Here is a 15,493-nt window from a genome sequence, read left to right on the forward strand (position 1 = left end):
AGAACATGATATGAAAAAAACAGTTATTCAACCATCTGCTCATTCATACAGTCATCCCCTACAGGACCTGATACTGAGAACAGTCTTTGTTATAACAAAGCTGTTGCCATAGCTATAACTGCAGGAGTGGTGTTAAAGGCTTCAGAATAAAATAAGTGCTTATTATGCAGCACACTGAGATCTGCTGTAATATGCGAGTTTCTTTTTCATATACATATTTTCCCTTCTGTGCTGTCTCACAATGGACCTCTGAAGTAATTTTCTCCTGTAAGGTCTGCTTGGACCACCCACTCATTATCTACTATAGCTCTTTGATGAGCTTTTGCAGAAGAATTGTGCATCACGGTGAAGAAAGAGCCTTTTATCTCCTCGCTTTAGGAGATACTCCTGAGGCATTTGACGAATGGAGGAGATCCCCATTAGCAGAGCATGATGCTTACAGATGTTTGCATCGATTGGCCCGCCTGTAGTTCATTTGGGGTCCAAACAGCCTTCTCTGTCATTGCTTACGACTCAGGGCCAATAATGATTTAGTAAGTGCCTGTCAAAAAAAGAAAACACGCACTCAGGAGATGAGCGACAGCCTGCAAGTAGAAAGCATTTACATTTACGGCATTTGGCAGATGGCCTTTAGAGTTATGTCAGAGTGACTTAAGTTTTCATCAGTGAATATATTCTGCTACTGGTGAAAGTACTTAATAAAGATGCTTCAGTCTTTGACTTGATCTTTAGCCTGGACATCCAGGTGAGGTTCATTCCACCTAGATGAGTGTCTAGATGCATGTCTTCCTTGTATCTTGTCCAGGATCAGAACGAGTGCAGTACAAGGGGTGGTGTGATAAGAGCTCTAAGGCAGGAGGGTGCTAGAACATTTTTGGCTTTGGGGCAATCATCTGGGCCTGTGGAGTGGGAAAACATGGGAAGATGTTGGATGGTACCACCATTAGTGAATTACAGTAGTCTGGCCTTGAAATGATGATGGATTGAAGTACCTGGTTGGATTGTGTGGTAAAAAATTATCATGTCTTTCTGATGTGTATTCAAGGGTGTATTCATTATATTTCCTTCTATAAAAAAATCAGTCTGAGCAGAGCTCTGACATAAGTGCATCACAGGAGGCTGTTGTCAGATTCAGCTAATATCGAGAGAACAGATTCATCCAGATGGACGTTCCTAGATAAGCTCTCTCGTTTTGTGTACTTCTGTCTCTCCCCAACAACTTCCTCCTTTTCTCTTCCCTCTCATCTCATCTCTCACACTCTCCATGCTCATGTTTAATGAGCTCATTCCGAGCTGTGCTTAAGCTCATTAACCTTTCGCGGGTGGCGCGATACAGAGAAAAAGCCACCGGAGCGCAGTGTCAACGCGGCTCCACAATGCCGGCATCCAGGAGCACGGCCACCCCGTCTGGCTCTGGGAAGGGAAGACAGCGAACAGTCATTAGGTTGTTTGGATTGCACGCTGTCCACCACCCCGCCAATAAAGACGGTGGAAATTTTTTAATAGCTTTACTCTGTTAATGGAAGCGGTTGGGAAATTAATGACTGTTATTAAACTGCATGGCAGACTTTAGAAAGCAAGAACTGTAATTAAATGCTGCAAAACCTACATTGTCTTTGAGCAAGATGAAACAAAGCATTAAGATCCAGTGGAAAATGCCTTTGTAGGCTTATATTTTAATGACATTTAATGAGTTGCAAATTCATATTTCACACTTCATTGTTGTTTCTCCTGCTACAACCATCTCAAAAAGGCCACGACTTCCATTATAATAGAGCAGGTGTTCCTTTTATGTCCTGAGTAACCTGAACCACTCACATTACCTGCATTTGATCCATGCCAGGGTACTTGGCGTCCATTCTTGTTCGGCTTGTGCAAGTGTGTCCCATTTCTCAAATAAGACAAAGTGCACTACTCTGGGACTAGGCCACATTCAGTCACCTGGGACAATGCCACCACAGATTTTTCTTTTTTTCCCCTCGAATCCACATTTTAGCACAACTTTACCCATAGTATCAAACATCTTAGTTCCATCAACAGAGTTAGAGTAGGACACCAACCAAGGCAAGTAAATCAACAACAAACAGACCTTGTTGTTGAATCAGTAAATCAAATTGCTGATCATAAACGTCTTCTGTTACCCCAAATGTGTCTAATTATAATTATAGCATAAAAATTATTTATCTATTTAGTTGACTATAATTAACTACCAACATATATGCATGCTTATTTAATAGCGTGTTTATTTTTTGCACTGATTTGGAATAATTTTCATTTACCAAGTTCTCACTAACCAAGTTCTCTATGGTTTTAAGGGAACCTGATTATCAGTTAGAACAGAGATATTCAAAAAATTCATTTCTGCTATTTATGTATTAAAACTTTTTCTATAAATATTATTTATTTATTACAAATCAGAAAGTTTGCTACTACTGCAAACCATGCATCATTGCAGTCTATGTTTTTTTCTGAAATTATAAATAAACTCTATGGAAATCATGAAACAATGAAGTATGTTTTCATGGCTGATATATGGTTGGTCTTACATGATTCATATGAAAATATAGTCCTGTAAATGACGAAGAAAGATGAAGAAATTTTTTGTTTTTAAAGTTTAACAGGAAAACATAAATTGGAATTGTTATAGTCCTTTTGAGTCATAGATGGATACCTGTCTTCATTGTTAGCCAACATATGTCCAAAAGCACCTCAAATCAAATTATTAGTTTATTCATAATCTAATAATTTGATTATTCATAATCAAAATAGGTCAATTGATTAGTCGGCTATCGGTTGCATCCCAGCATGCTGCAGTCAAGTCTGCAGGCCACCACGTTCCCACAATCGGCACAACTTGCTGCTATAATTCTACAATCATCTCCTTTCCAGAGACATCTGCCTTAGCGGTTCTAGGTCAGATTCCATGGTCTGTAGTATGAATTCCTTCTTGATTTAGTGTGTTTAAACAAGTCTCCATAAACTGCTTCACTCTCTCTGTAATCTTTGCTCTGCTGCAGCAAATCTAAACTGACTGCTCAGTGCTTTTTGTTTGATTTTGTCAAGTCTGCATTGTCTACTTACACCATTTCCTTTGAAACGACCAGCTACACAGTTTCTGTCTTCAATTCTCTTTTCCCTAGTGCTCCTCCCCTGAGAGCAGCAGTCATATAGTTTCCAGCAGATGCTCTTCCTTCCTGACGCATATCTGCCGCGAGCCTAAATTAACTCACTTTTTTTAAAAGGTCTCAGCAACTACATTATGGAGCATTCACTGCCACAAAAGCTGAAACTAGATATTAATTTATTCTGAAGCAAAGGAGGAATGAAATGATAGCAAAGTCCAGCGTGGATGTATTGATGCCAGAGGAGGAGCATTTACAACAGGTCTAATCTAAAAGAGCCTGCAGTAAACCTGTTCACCCAAACAGAGATATGAAACAAGCGGTCGGCCTGATCAGCAGAAGCAAGGTTTATTGTTGGAACACACAACTGCTGGTAATAAAAAAGTAAAACACACTCAACAGAGGCAGAAGGGAAACCACAAATCACTATCAGTTTAATTCTATGACGAAGTTAAAAAAAATTCAATTGCAGAATTGTATATGTATATGTACATATGCATGTATACTCTGACTGACATGTATACTATGATCAACCAGTCGATTTCTACTCGAACTTGATTAATGGGGCCTAATTAATGGGGAGTTTTGACAGTTTATAAGACAAATATCTAAAAGTTCAATTCATTTTCCAAAAAAAAACCAATTAATTTATCTAAAAATATACCTAGAATAACACTGAATTATTAATTGTGCCTCTCAAGAAGAAATATCAAGGCCTTTGTGGCACCAGCTAAAACAATTGCAGATGAATCACTGCTTTTAAATGCTTATTAAAATGCACACACTGATTTACTGCCATATTCACAATGTGATGGATGTGACAGAGAGTGATTTAGTTTTGACCTTGCTTCTTGAAATCCTGGGAGTCTCAAGATGTCAGGAGCCTGACCGCATCTCCTAAAATATCATTCCACCTTGTTTTTTGCTGGTTTCTGCTTACTGAATTGTTGCTTGGCAACAATGGTAACAGCTGGATCCTGCTATTTCAGTGCAGATGAAGCACACTTATCCAGAGCAACTTATATAAATACTTTAAAATGTCCATCCTTGAAATCTGTCATTTGCCCAATCTGCAAATCCCATTAGCATAAGAGCAATATTTAATCCAAGCATTTCATAAAAAGGAAGGTGCCTCAGCTGTTCGAACATCTAGAGGAAGTTCATTCCACTACCTGATAATAAAGACAGAGAAGAGTCTAGATCAGTGTTTTCCAACCTTTTTTTCCTGAAGTCCCTTTGCCTGTGTACAAGATAAACCTATATTTGCGAATCAAGTGAACATTACATTCAAAAGTATTGTTTAATACAATAAAATTTACAACATGCAAAACACTTTCCATTCACCAAAACAAAATGACAAGCAGTGAATCATACTGAAAGGATAGGTACTATAGACTGGAAATTTGTGTTTGCTGACTGAGCTGAGCCCAACTAAAATAGCAATTGAGGATGAGCCCCACTCAAGATTTACATTTCTATTGTATATAGTACAGTCGTGGCTGAAAGTTTTGAGAATGACACAAAAACTTTTTTATTGTGGCAATTTGCATATACTCCAGAATGTTATGAAGAGAGATTATTAGATGAATTGCAAAATCACTCTTTGCCATGAAAAGGATCTTAATCACAATAAATCATTCTGCGTGAGTTCTGGTGTCAAGAAGGGCAGCAAAGAAGCCACTTCTCTCCAAGAAAAACACCAAGGACAGACTGATATTCGGCAAAAGTACAGGGATTGGACTGCTGAGTATTCGGGTAAAGTAATTTTCTTTAATTGGGGCATCTGGAAAATGTATTTATTCGGAGAAGAAAAGGTGACACTACCATCGTTCCTGTACCAACAGTAAACCATCCTGAGACCATACATGTGTGGGGCTGCTTCTCATCCAAGGGAGCGGGCTCACATTTCGTTGTGTCACCGTGTGCTGTGCTGCAGTGTTTCACAATGACTTTCACTGTTTGGGTGTGTCATTGGTCTAAATTATTGCTTTCCTAGTACCATGAGGGATGGTGCTACCAGTTAGGTTGTGCTGCAGGATCGAAGAGATTGAGGTGCAGAGCGAGGAGTGGTGAGAGATCTGAGAGACCTGTGGTAGGAGGGTGCTGCTGGCCCTTCCTTGGCTTTGTAGGCAAGAATCAGTATTTTGAATCTGATGCAGGGGCAGCTACAGGAAGCCAGTGGAGGAAACGTAGCAGTATAGTGGTGTGGGAGAATTTCACTTTGGTTTAACAAAAAGATAAATATATAAATGTTATCAATAAAATAAAGATGCAATGAACCTTTCATCTCTTAGTATTAAAAATACTGGTTGGCTACATCTTAGTCTAACATTACCTATGTAAAAGATTGTAGCTCATCTGATTATTTTGATTAGTTCTTAATTTGTTCATTGTAAAATAATCTACAATTTGACAAATTGACAAATGTACTTTTAATTTACAATGCTGTAAAAAAAATGCTTTAAAACTGCATTGCAATAACAAACCATTGAATGAGAATATTCTCTTTGATTTGCAGGAAAAGTGCTGATATTTAACTGTACCAAAGGTTACATCAGTACAAATGGTCCTGAATAATAAGATTAAAAGAATACAATCATGCTATAAATCCTAAAATGAAAGAACTTAGACAAAACAATTTATCACAGTCTTGTAATGGAGTCAAAACTATGATAGACAAAAAAGTAACCATTTTTATTATTTATTTATTCTAATTGCTAATTTAATTTAGTTCACAAAATTTACTGACCTTTCTTTTATTTATTGTACTTCTGATGTGTGTAGATGCACAGATTAATATGTATTAATAGTTGCCACCTGCGGCCTTTTCACATTTGGGATGACTCCATATAAATTTCTGGAATGGCTGGAGAACCCATTTCTGTATTAACAACACGAGAGATACATAAACAGACACAGACTGCATACATCTGAAAATTCCACATAGACCAACACACTGGTGACACCCTGGGGACAAAGATCATAGCAGGCTGTGGATTAAAAAACATTAAGCCCTTCCGTTCTTGTAGACCACCCCAATTGTTTGCTCATGAAGGCTTATCAGGGTGTGCTTTTAACAATTTCAACTACAGCCACAGGAGTTCCAAGGTACGATTTCATGCAGTAAATCGTGATATAAAGCACAGTCAAAACACTGTGGCCAAAGCCGCCCTTTGCTGAAGTCTGAGCAATATGTTCTCCAACAGACTCATACTGCCATCTGGTGGACAGAACCGACCTCCCCCTTTAAGTAAATACATTTTTTTTTTATCCCAGTGGAAAATATTAAAATTATGGAGCCAAGATGATTCTTAGCCCCTGTCAAAATGGGAAATAAAAGGCTATTCATGTTAAAAATTAATAAATTAGCTTGTTAATGGGGAGTAAGGTTCGAGCATAAAAAGAACGCAAAAGAGAGAAAAAAAAATTGAGTACGGGGTATGACAGCACCAGGCCTAATGCCTCCTCTGTTGGCCTGGTACCCATTTGGGATGACATTAGGCTGCTGCAGTGCATGTCTGACTGTGAATATAATGACACTGAAGGTTATGTTACCACCCTCCCCGCGACTGTCATTAGCCAAGGATTAAGCATCTTTTGAAGTCGGGCCACTTTGAAGAGCCTGCAATTCAAATCCATGCGGGAGTGATGAATTCTCGCCAGGAGAAGGAGGGGGGGATAAAAAATAAATAAATTAAAGCCATTCGCGCTTCCAAAGAGCTGATTTGTGTTTGTTTGTTTGCCTTGTCTAAATCTCAGAGGGTCCTCTTAATGGCGCTTACAAAGCTAATAGAAAAATTGCTTAAAAGCCTGCCTGCTCCCTGAGCGCAACTCATCAGGCCCAGGCAGCAGCATGCAGCTTACCATCCAGCAGGAGATTTATGCAGTCAGATATATACACATATTTCTTCTGCTAATGTTCACCTAATTCTCTTGGGCGTGCATATTCGCAGCGGTGAGCGGCGATGCTGAGCTGTGGGGGGATATAAATCACTCATGTATTTACTCTGGTATAATATGATCTTTTTTTTTTTTTTAACCCTGGACAAATAATTCAGAGAACTCTATGAGAGATATGCAGCTCAAGCCAGCCAGCAACTGTTGATTTATGTAAATGCTTCCATATCATATTGGGGAAAAAAACAGTCACAAAACATGTTCACTGGCCACTTTATTAGAGACACATTAGCCTTGCATGTGGGGAGCTTCAATGGAACTTCTCTAACTCCTCATCAGTACCCTGGCCGGTGGACAACTGCCAGCTTGTACATTCAGGTTGTGTAGCACCCTCAGCCTGTAAAAAATAAAAATACATCCACGCTCCGACGTCCAGCTACGGTGTCATCACTGTAATGACGCAGTTTTAATAAATGGGGTGATGGGTCAGCAGGCACGACTTTATGGCGCTGAAACACCTATAAAGTGCTGGTAAGACAGATGTTCCTAATAAAGTGGTGGTATTAGCATCATTGGGAGGTTGGCTGGCAATGTTTCATTACACTCTGCTACACCTCAATGCTGTTTATGGTCTCATTTTTGGCTGCTAATTCATTCCCCCTCTCGTTGTTTTCTTTGGCAGGGGAAAAATGGTACACATTAAAGTAACTTCTTACAAGAGCAACTACAGATAAATAATATATAAAACTTAAACCATAATATAAAACTAAATATAAATTTCACCCTCTGAATTCTTCCCTGTATTAATAAAGCCTTATTAATACAGCTGGCAGCCATGTTGTTTGGAGTTCTGCATATATAAAACATCGATGTGTTATTTTATGTATTGTGTTGTTTTTTGGTTCAGGAAAGTACCATTTTTTCTAATGCAGTTTCCTTTGTGACATCCTTGTCCATCACAATGTACTTTGCACTTCCTAACACTAAAATTATAACACAGCACTATGTATTACCATATTAGCAAAGTGCCACGGGGTGTCATAAATCTGATTATTCCTGCACAGACACTGTGGTCTAATTTTATACTGCGATGAAGCAGTGATAAAGATAAAGCACACAATATAAGTCTATTTGCCATTTTAAAAAAGCAGGCCGAGGGCAGGAACGATTTGATCAGCACTCCATTTCCCCCGATCTTAATGCCAGTGGATTGGCCTTATAAAAAAGGGCTTCGCTTGTAGCGGCGTCTCCGTGGCTACCTGTTAAAAGCCGCCTCTCCGGGGGCTGTGACATGTCACCAGTCCTGCAGCAGTTGGTAATACCGGCACGCAGGGCAACCTTTGGAAATGTCAGTGTGCCGGAGCCCAATGAATCCAAAGTGCCGGGCCCGTGGTGTCAAACACCATTAGTTTTAAAGGTCCCCTATTATGAAGATTTTACTTTGTGGGAGTATTTAACATTAATACAAGTTCCCCTAGCGTGTCTATGGACCTGCACTGTCTAGAAATGGCGAAAGGTGTAAAGAGTGCTTTGGTCGTTCAGAGAGCAGCAGCTCAGTCGGTCCGATCCGATTATGTCTAATTTCACCTAAAAAAGTAACTCCACCAACCATCATTGCTTGAAAACGTGCAAAGCATTGCAGTTGCTCGGTGATTAGATGTAAAAATGAGCACAAATGTGTTTTTAGTTCCGTCTCACGAGACGATGAAGAACCAGTGGGTTCATTTAATTTTTTTTCTGGAAAAATGCTGACAGTACTTCCTGGTTGTACCAAATATTGCGGTTGGTGAATGGTGTTGATGACATCATTTCTGCGAATGCCTTCTCGCTTCTATAGGCCGCTCTCCTCCTTACCAGCATTTAAAACGAGACACACAGAAACGGCGCGTACTGAGGAAATCTCGTTGTTGGACTGGCTTAAAGTGGCTGTAATTGTGCACCACGGCTGAATTTCGGAAAGAGACTTCAGATACAGTATTAGGTTAACACTAAGACCGATATAAAAGCAAAAAAAATATCATGTTGGAACCTTTAATCCCGTACGCTACAAAACCATACTTGAAAAAAACTGAAGAAATCCATATCTGTCTTGGTTCGCAGGCCGGCCGTGGAAAATCTTTAAGCACTCCGGCCTTTTGCCAGGGCCATGGGGCAACGGCAGGAGTGCGATGGCAGACGTGAGCGGAGATGACTTCTCCCTGCAGGCTCTGACATGTTAAGTGAAAGCATTTGAGCAAGGTGACGCCAATGGCCCGAAATGGAGAAATAGCAGCAACTCCACTCCAGCGACCCTCTCTCATAATAACCTTTCCTAGTGACCACACACTCGACGCGGATTCTTGCCGGCATGTAGCCACCCTCGCCCTTTCCCTGTGAGAAAGCAGCTTCGTCTTGATCTTCACTGACCTGAAAAATTCTCGGTCCAGGGGAAAAAAAAACAAAAATCGGCTTGTCGTGCTGTGATGTGATTAACTTGTTGTCCTATATGTGTTGACCAACGGTGAAATATTAAATATTGTGTGTGCTCCGTCACTCATTTTGATTCCTGGAGAGAAACCCCCACCTCTGCGGAGTGAGAGATGGAGACGTCGCTAGTTTCTATAGCAACCATATCCTCGCCTTTTTATTCGTATGTCAAATGAGAAAGCTCCCGTGCTCACAGTGAAGGATGAGAGGGACGTAGCTCAGGTGGAGAGTTTAATATGGCTGAAAGTGATTAAATTTGCCAAAGTAGAAAAAAATTAAATAAACCATTGACTGCATCCTCAGTCAATAGGTACAGAACCACAGTGATGGTATGAGCTTCCTAGAGATGCTCAAAATGTGATTTTATTCTGATGCTCAACAGCTTGATGCCAGCATATTACATGCACTCAGTTAAATGATGCTCTTATACGGTGACTTACATTCACTAATTGCAGCTTCCACGCTCCCCTGGAGCAGCAAGGAGGCTCAGTGGTAGCAGGATTTTTAATTGTGGGATTCAGACCCCAAGCCTATTTACCACACCACTGTCTTATTAGCAAGACCATTATAAGGCACTTGTGAAAGGGACCAGGAGGGACCTACATTAAACCCAAAAGTTGGCCTTGCTGTTTGAGGGATGTTAGTTTCTGTAATTGATAGTTGGTTTGACTCCATGCTTGAAGGGATGATTGGATTTATTTAAAAAATATGAGTTTGGATTAGTTTCCAAACAGGAGTTTGTAGACGGCCCCTTATTTGGTAGGGTGCTTGAAGAAACAATCGTTGGTGTGCAGGCCACTTTAATGTCGTGTCTGTATCATTGCCGTTTCCTGTGCTAGAGGGGCTCACACAGTTGCTATGGATTAAGTAGATCATTTATTTCAGGTCAGGGCTCAAAGCAGCAGCAGCGGCCCTCCTGGTTAGAACACCTACCTGAAGCACCTGGAAATTAGTTGTTGCCATCTGCTAGTTGGGCATTTTGGCCAGATTTGAGACATTAGCTAGATATGTCCAGGGATGGGCTTAAGAATTGTGGGATTCTAGGCAAATTATGTTTGTGTTATGTTTCTCTCGGTATGGGTCGGGTATTTGGTTAATCTAGATAATTAATTTAAACAAATATTACCGGGGCAGAGATGGCCTAGCGGTTAAGGAAGCGACCCCATAATCAGAAGGCTGCCAATGAGGAACCACTGAACAAAGCACTGTCCCCACACACTGCTCCCCGGGTGCCTGTCATGGCTGCCCACTGCTCACTAAGGGCGATGGGTTAAAAGCAGAGGACACATTTCATTGTGTCACCGTGTGCTGTGCTGCAGTGTCTCACAATGACATTCACTTCACTTTCACTTTCATTATTATTATTATGTGTGTCCATGAGCATTGATGGCTTCTTATGGAGTTTACTAATGTTAATACACAGCAGTGGGTAAAATACCCTGTGCGGTCATGGTTTTATACAGTCTTATCAACACATCACATTTCAACACTGCTGACATAATTCATAATCTGTCATTATTAGAAACAATCCATCTGAAACGAATTGTCTGCAGGTGTTCCAGAAGTGTGCTGAAGCTTTTGGTCATTTTCATGAGTTCCCTGTGTAGAAGTGAATGGTTTGTTCAACATCATTAGAAGGCCTCCAGTGTCTTCTCACTCTCTTACCATAACCGCTCAGTTCTGTTACTCAGGGTCATGGCTGCTGGAGTCCATCCCAGGATAGTGGGCACAGAGTGAGGACTCACCCAGGTCAAGGCTTTTTCTGACGCCTCTCAGCCCTACCAGAAGTAGGTCAAATGGCCCTTTGATTTGAACTCAATCACCGAGAGTTGGCTCCCATTCATTTGTAAATGGATGGCCCATTGCAATGTGTCACTCCCCATCCCCCCATAAAAAACATGTAAAAAAACATTTGGCCCCATGTAAAAACAACCGGGCCAAATGGCCCCTCTCTGGGAGTTCTAGTGTTAAACACACACACACAATAACACTCACACATATGGAAATTCAGACTTGCCATTTCTGCGGGGTGGAAACCGGAGAACTCGCAGGAAACCTGCACTAGCATGGGGAGAGTATGCAATCTCTGCACACAAGGTCCGAGCCAGGATTCAAACTCGCAACCGCCACTGAGCCTCCAGTTACACTCCATAATATTCCACTCAAGGAACTCCTGATCTGAAGACCTGTTACAGAGAGCTGATGCCAGTATGTCCTAGTGGCAGTAGGGCCAGCAGTGTAATGATCAGCAGTGTAAGAATAATGCGTAGCCCTGCAGCGACCTAGTGCCCCACCCATGGTCAGTCCTTGCCTATTAGCTCAACCCTAGTGGAATCATATCTAGACCCTGAATAAAAGATGACATCGCTTTCTTGAACCATTTTGTTAATTGCTTTATGTTGTGGGAAATGAAAATGCACCCTTCACTCCTTCATCTCTGGAATGAGTCCCGAGCTTTATGAAAATACAAAGCTTTATAGTTACACTAATGAAAAACATATTTATGAATTCAACATTCCATTACTGTTAGCAGATCTCCCTAAATCTCATGCACTGCTGCTTTGATAGCGAGGCCCGAAACACTTTCCTCTGAGCCAGAGGAGCAGGTTTAATTCGCATTTTTTTCCAGTCGGAACGCCGCTTCCACATGTGCACCTGATTACAAATGAGTTGTGAGTTTCATTTCCTTTTCCACCGGGGGAGTGCGACTTCCTCCTCTACTCAGCCCGCGTCTGGCTTTGTCGGTGTCACTGAGGCCCGGGGAGGTTAAGTGGCTGCTTGGAGTGGTGGGAGAGCCAGCTGGGCGCTGAGAAAATGGAAAAAGCAGTGGGTTGCGCTTTTAAAATCCGAACCTGGAGGCTTGAAAACACCTCCACATCGCAGCAGAGGCTGCCCCTTCTCACATTTTTATACAACATTATGCATATTCGGCTCGGCTTGGGTTGAACCGAGATGGCAGGGAATCTCATCAGCCTCGAATGCACACTCTAATAAAAAAAACGGCAACGGGAAAACTGCTTAGATGATGGGGGCTCTGTATGTTTCAACCCCTGCCTCTCCATAAAACAATTTTCGAAGCAGGTGCCCTTTTGTCAGTGATGAAACACAGTTGGTTGCAGATGCAATTGTGCTTTGTTTTTGTGCACAATGCAAGAATGACACAACCTGGACTAACTCCTTGCTCATTTCTCCGTGAATATAATTTTTTTTAATCTTGTGAACCGAAAAAGCTGTCTTCCTTTGTTCCAAACGTTGCCGATCTGAGTTTGTAAAGGCAAAACGCACATTAAGCCAGTGAGGCATCGAAGCTGATTGAATTTTTGAATTAATAAACCTGCTCTCCTCACTCATGAATGAAATCTATTATTCACAATGAGACAAATCTATTCCTAATGTCCTCCAAATGTAAAACGAAACATCCTTTCACCTTCTGGCATGATAAATCAAATGTGAAATAACACATTTTCCAGTTAAACAAACACTGATTCAAATTCAGCACTTGGGATTGTTATGCATCAGAAGGTAATGTAATTTAAAGGCACTTCTGTAAGATTGTGGTGTCAGAATCGTTCAGGTGATACATCTGATGTGTGGGCTGTGGGCCCGCAGCCAGTCTGGAAACTGCCGACCGCCTGTAAATAAAACAGACCTTTTGCAAAGTGGGAAGTTGGGGACACCGACTCAGAAAAGAAACCTCGAGGCTGGCTGCAGCCGAACCATCAACCAAAATGTTAATTCAGCATGTTAATTCTTACATGCTTTTACTGATGTTCAGATAAAATATGCAATTTTAATGATCAGAATCAAGCTCATATCCAGATACTTTTAGCACTAAAACTGGCAGATGAGAGTGAATCATGTTGTGTGGTCTTCATTCTGAACATTTAAATCTTGTCTTTTTTTTATTGTGCACATTGATAAAATGGAATGCTGTTTTGCCACTTATTGTCTGATTTGCCACTTATTGCTGTAAACTGATGTATATATGTTACTACTATTACACAAATACTACTAATAATAACAATAGTATTGTAATAATAGTAATTATCATTCCTTTTTGAAAGACAAAGGTGGTAAGCAAGGTTTCAGGAAAAGGAATAGGAAAAATTTAATATATTATTCAATTATTTTGTAGTGAGTGGCAGTCTTTTTAACACATTTATTTTTTTACACATTTATAATGTTTAAATTGGAGTTGCCTGTATTAGTGTGCACTGCATTTCCCCTAGAAACCGAGATATAGAGATCCCCACATGCTGGTCACATGTAATTCCATTTCCACTCATACTGTGACTTCCACTTGGGGAGCCCGCAGTCATTAGTTATTTCCCTGGTCTGACCCGAGAAAACAGAATTTCTGACACTAGCTTGTGACAAACTGCCCTCTCGTGGCTGCCGTCAAAAACCAGTGTGTCAGGCTGATTATTATTGTATTCATGACACCAGTTTATCACAATCCCATGATGAGATGTTTTTTTTTCTCTTCAGATGGTGGCCTATATTCAATCCTCACATCTCTGATATGTGTCAACAGTGAAAGAAAAAAACGTTTTTCAAATTTGCCTTGTGCTACTGTGTGTGTTTGACTACAACCTTAGGATCCTGTGTCCAGCATCAGCATATTGTTTTTACCACCCCAGAAACTTGATCCAGCTCATCATTATCAAGGCATTCACAATCTTGGCAAGGCAAACCAGATTGTAAATGATCATGGTCCAAAATCTATTTTTAAGCTTCGGAAGAGACACAGTCAGTGCAGATCCTCCATATGAGTAATTTCATACATTTTATTCACTGATGAAGATTGTTACAGATTGTTAAAGATTGTAGGTGCAGGATTAGGATTGACTTTTGCATTGACTTTTGCATTTAACCACTAGGCCACCACTGCCCCACTTGGCCACCACTTCTTGGATTCTTCAAAAGGGCTCCCTTTTAGTCTCCCTAACCACAGAGTAGGTGCATTCAAACAGTTTGCCTGGTAGTGTATGAAAGGATGGATACTCCAGAATCATCCAGAACGCTCAGTGCTCACTGTGGCCTAGCAGTTAAGGAAGCGGCCCCATAATCAGCAGGTTGACGGTTCGAATCCCAATCCACACTGCTCCCTGGGTGCCTGTCATGGCTGCCCACTGCTCACTCAAGGTGATGGGTTAAATGCAGAGGACAAATTTCATTTGTGCTGTGCTGCTGTGTATCACATGTGACAATCACTTCACTTTCTTCTTCTTTCTTCATAGATTCTCACGGTTGTTTTTCTCTACAGGTGGGATGGACACCATTCTTCCAAAAATGTTCCCTCATCTAATGTTCTGATGATGTGGTGGAGACAGAAAATCTACCACAGATGTTAAAATCAGGTGAACATATAACATGGTTTACATAATTTCAACAATCTTCATTCATTCAGTGATGTCCCTCTCATTACATCCTGGAATGAATCTGTGCTCAACAGGAAAAAAAAAAACATACATTGAAACTGTTCAGAATCTGGACTGTACTACTGTACATTTATTTTCCATTGTCAATTTCAATTTCAAAAATTTCCTTTTTTTTTGTATAGGGAGCATGGACATCAAATGCCCCCCTAACGTCACACGTTCACATATTTACAAAATACTGTGCGCAAATCGAACTTTATTCTGTATTCTTTATATAATAAAGATGATCCTCTTAAGGGACAAATGAGACTCAAACCAAAAAGGTTTCTACATATTTATTCTTTTAACTTGATTTTTTAAAATAAATGTATAAAATCCCTGGATACAACGTCTAAATTTGCACAGACTACACAGCAGAGGGCAGCAAATTCTCATCCATCAATTTACCTTTTGTATTGCATGGAATACAAATAAGAATATTTCAGACAAGACCTCACAAGCCTTTTTATTCAGTTCATTCTCTTATGTACTTGAATGCTCAGCAAACATTTTTGTTTAAGTCTTCATCTTTTGCTTAATAAGCAGACCTTTAAAGTCTATTTGATGCAGTGCAATTTAGCAGATGCT

General features: G+C 40.5%; 1 long non-coding RNA gene across 1 annotated transcript in view; it reads left to right on the forward strand.

Moving 5' to 3' along the window:
• LOC114799999 (uncharacterized) overlaps positions 1-15,493 on the forward strand; it is a 44,533-nt gene that overhangs the window by 15,961 nt on the left and 13,079 nt on the right. The window contains exon 2 of the long non-coding RNA XR_003751309.1: positions 14,752-14,845. This is a non-coding gene — a long non-coding RNA (uncharacterized LOC114799999). The remainder of the gene's footprint in view (positions 1-14,751; positions 14,846-15,493) is intronic.

The sequence above is a fragment of the Denticeps clupeoides genome, chromosome 11 (genome assembly GCF_900700375.1).
Source record: "Denticeps clupeoides chromosome 11, fDenClu1.1, whole genome shotgun sequence".
NCBI classification, from domain to species: Eukaryota; Metazoa; Chordata; class Actinopteri; order Clupeiformes; family Denticipitidae; genus Denticeps; species Denticeps clupeoides.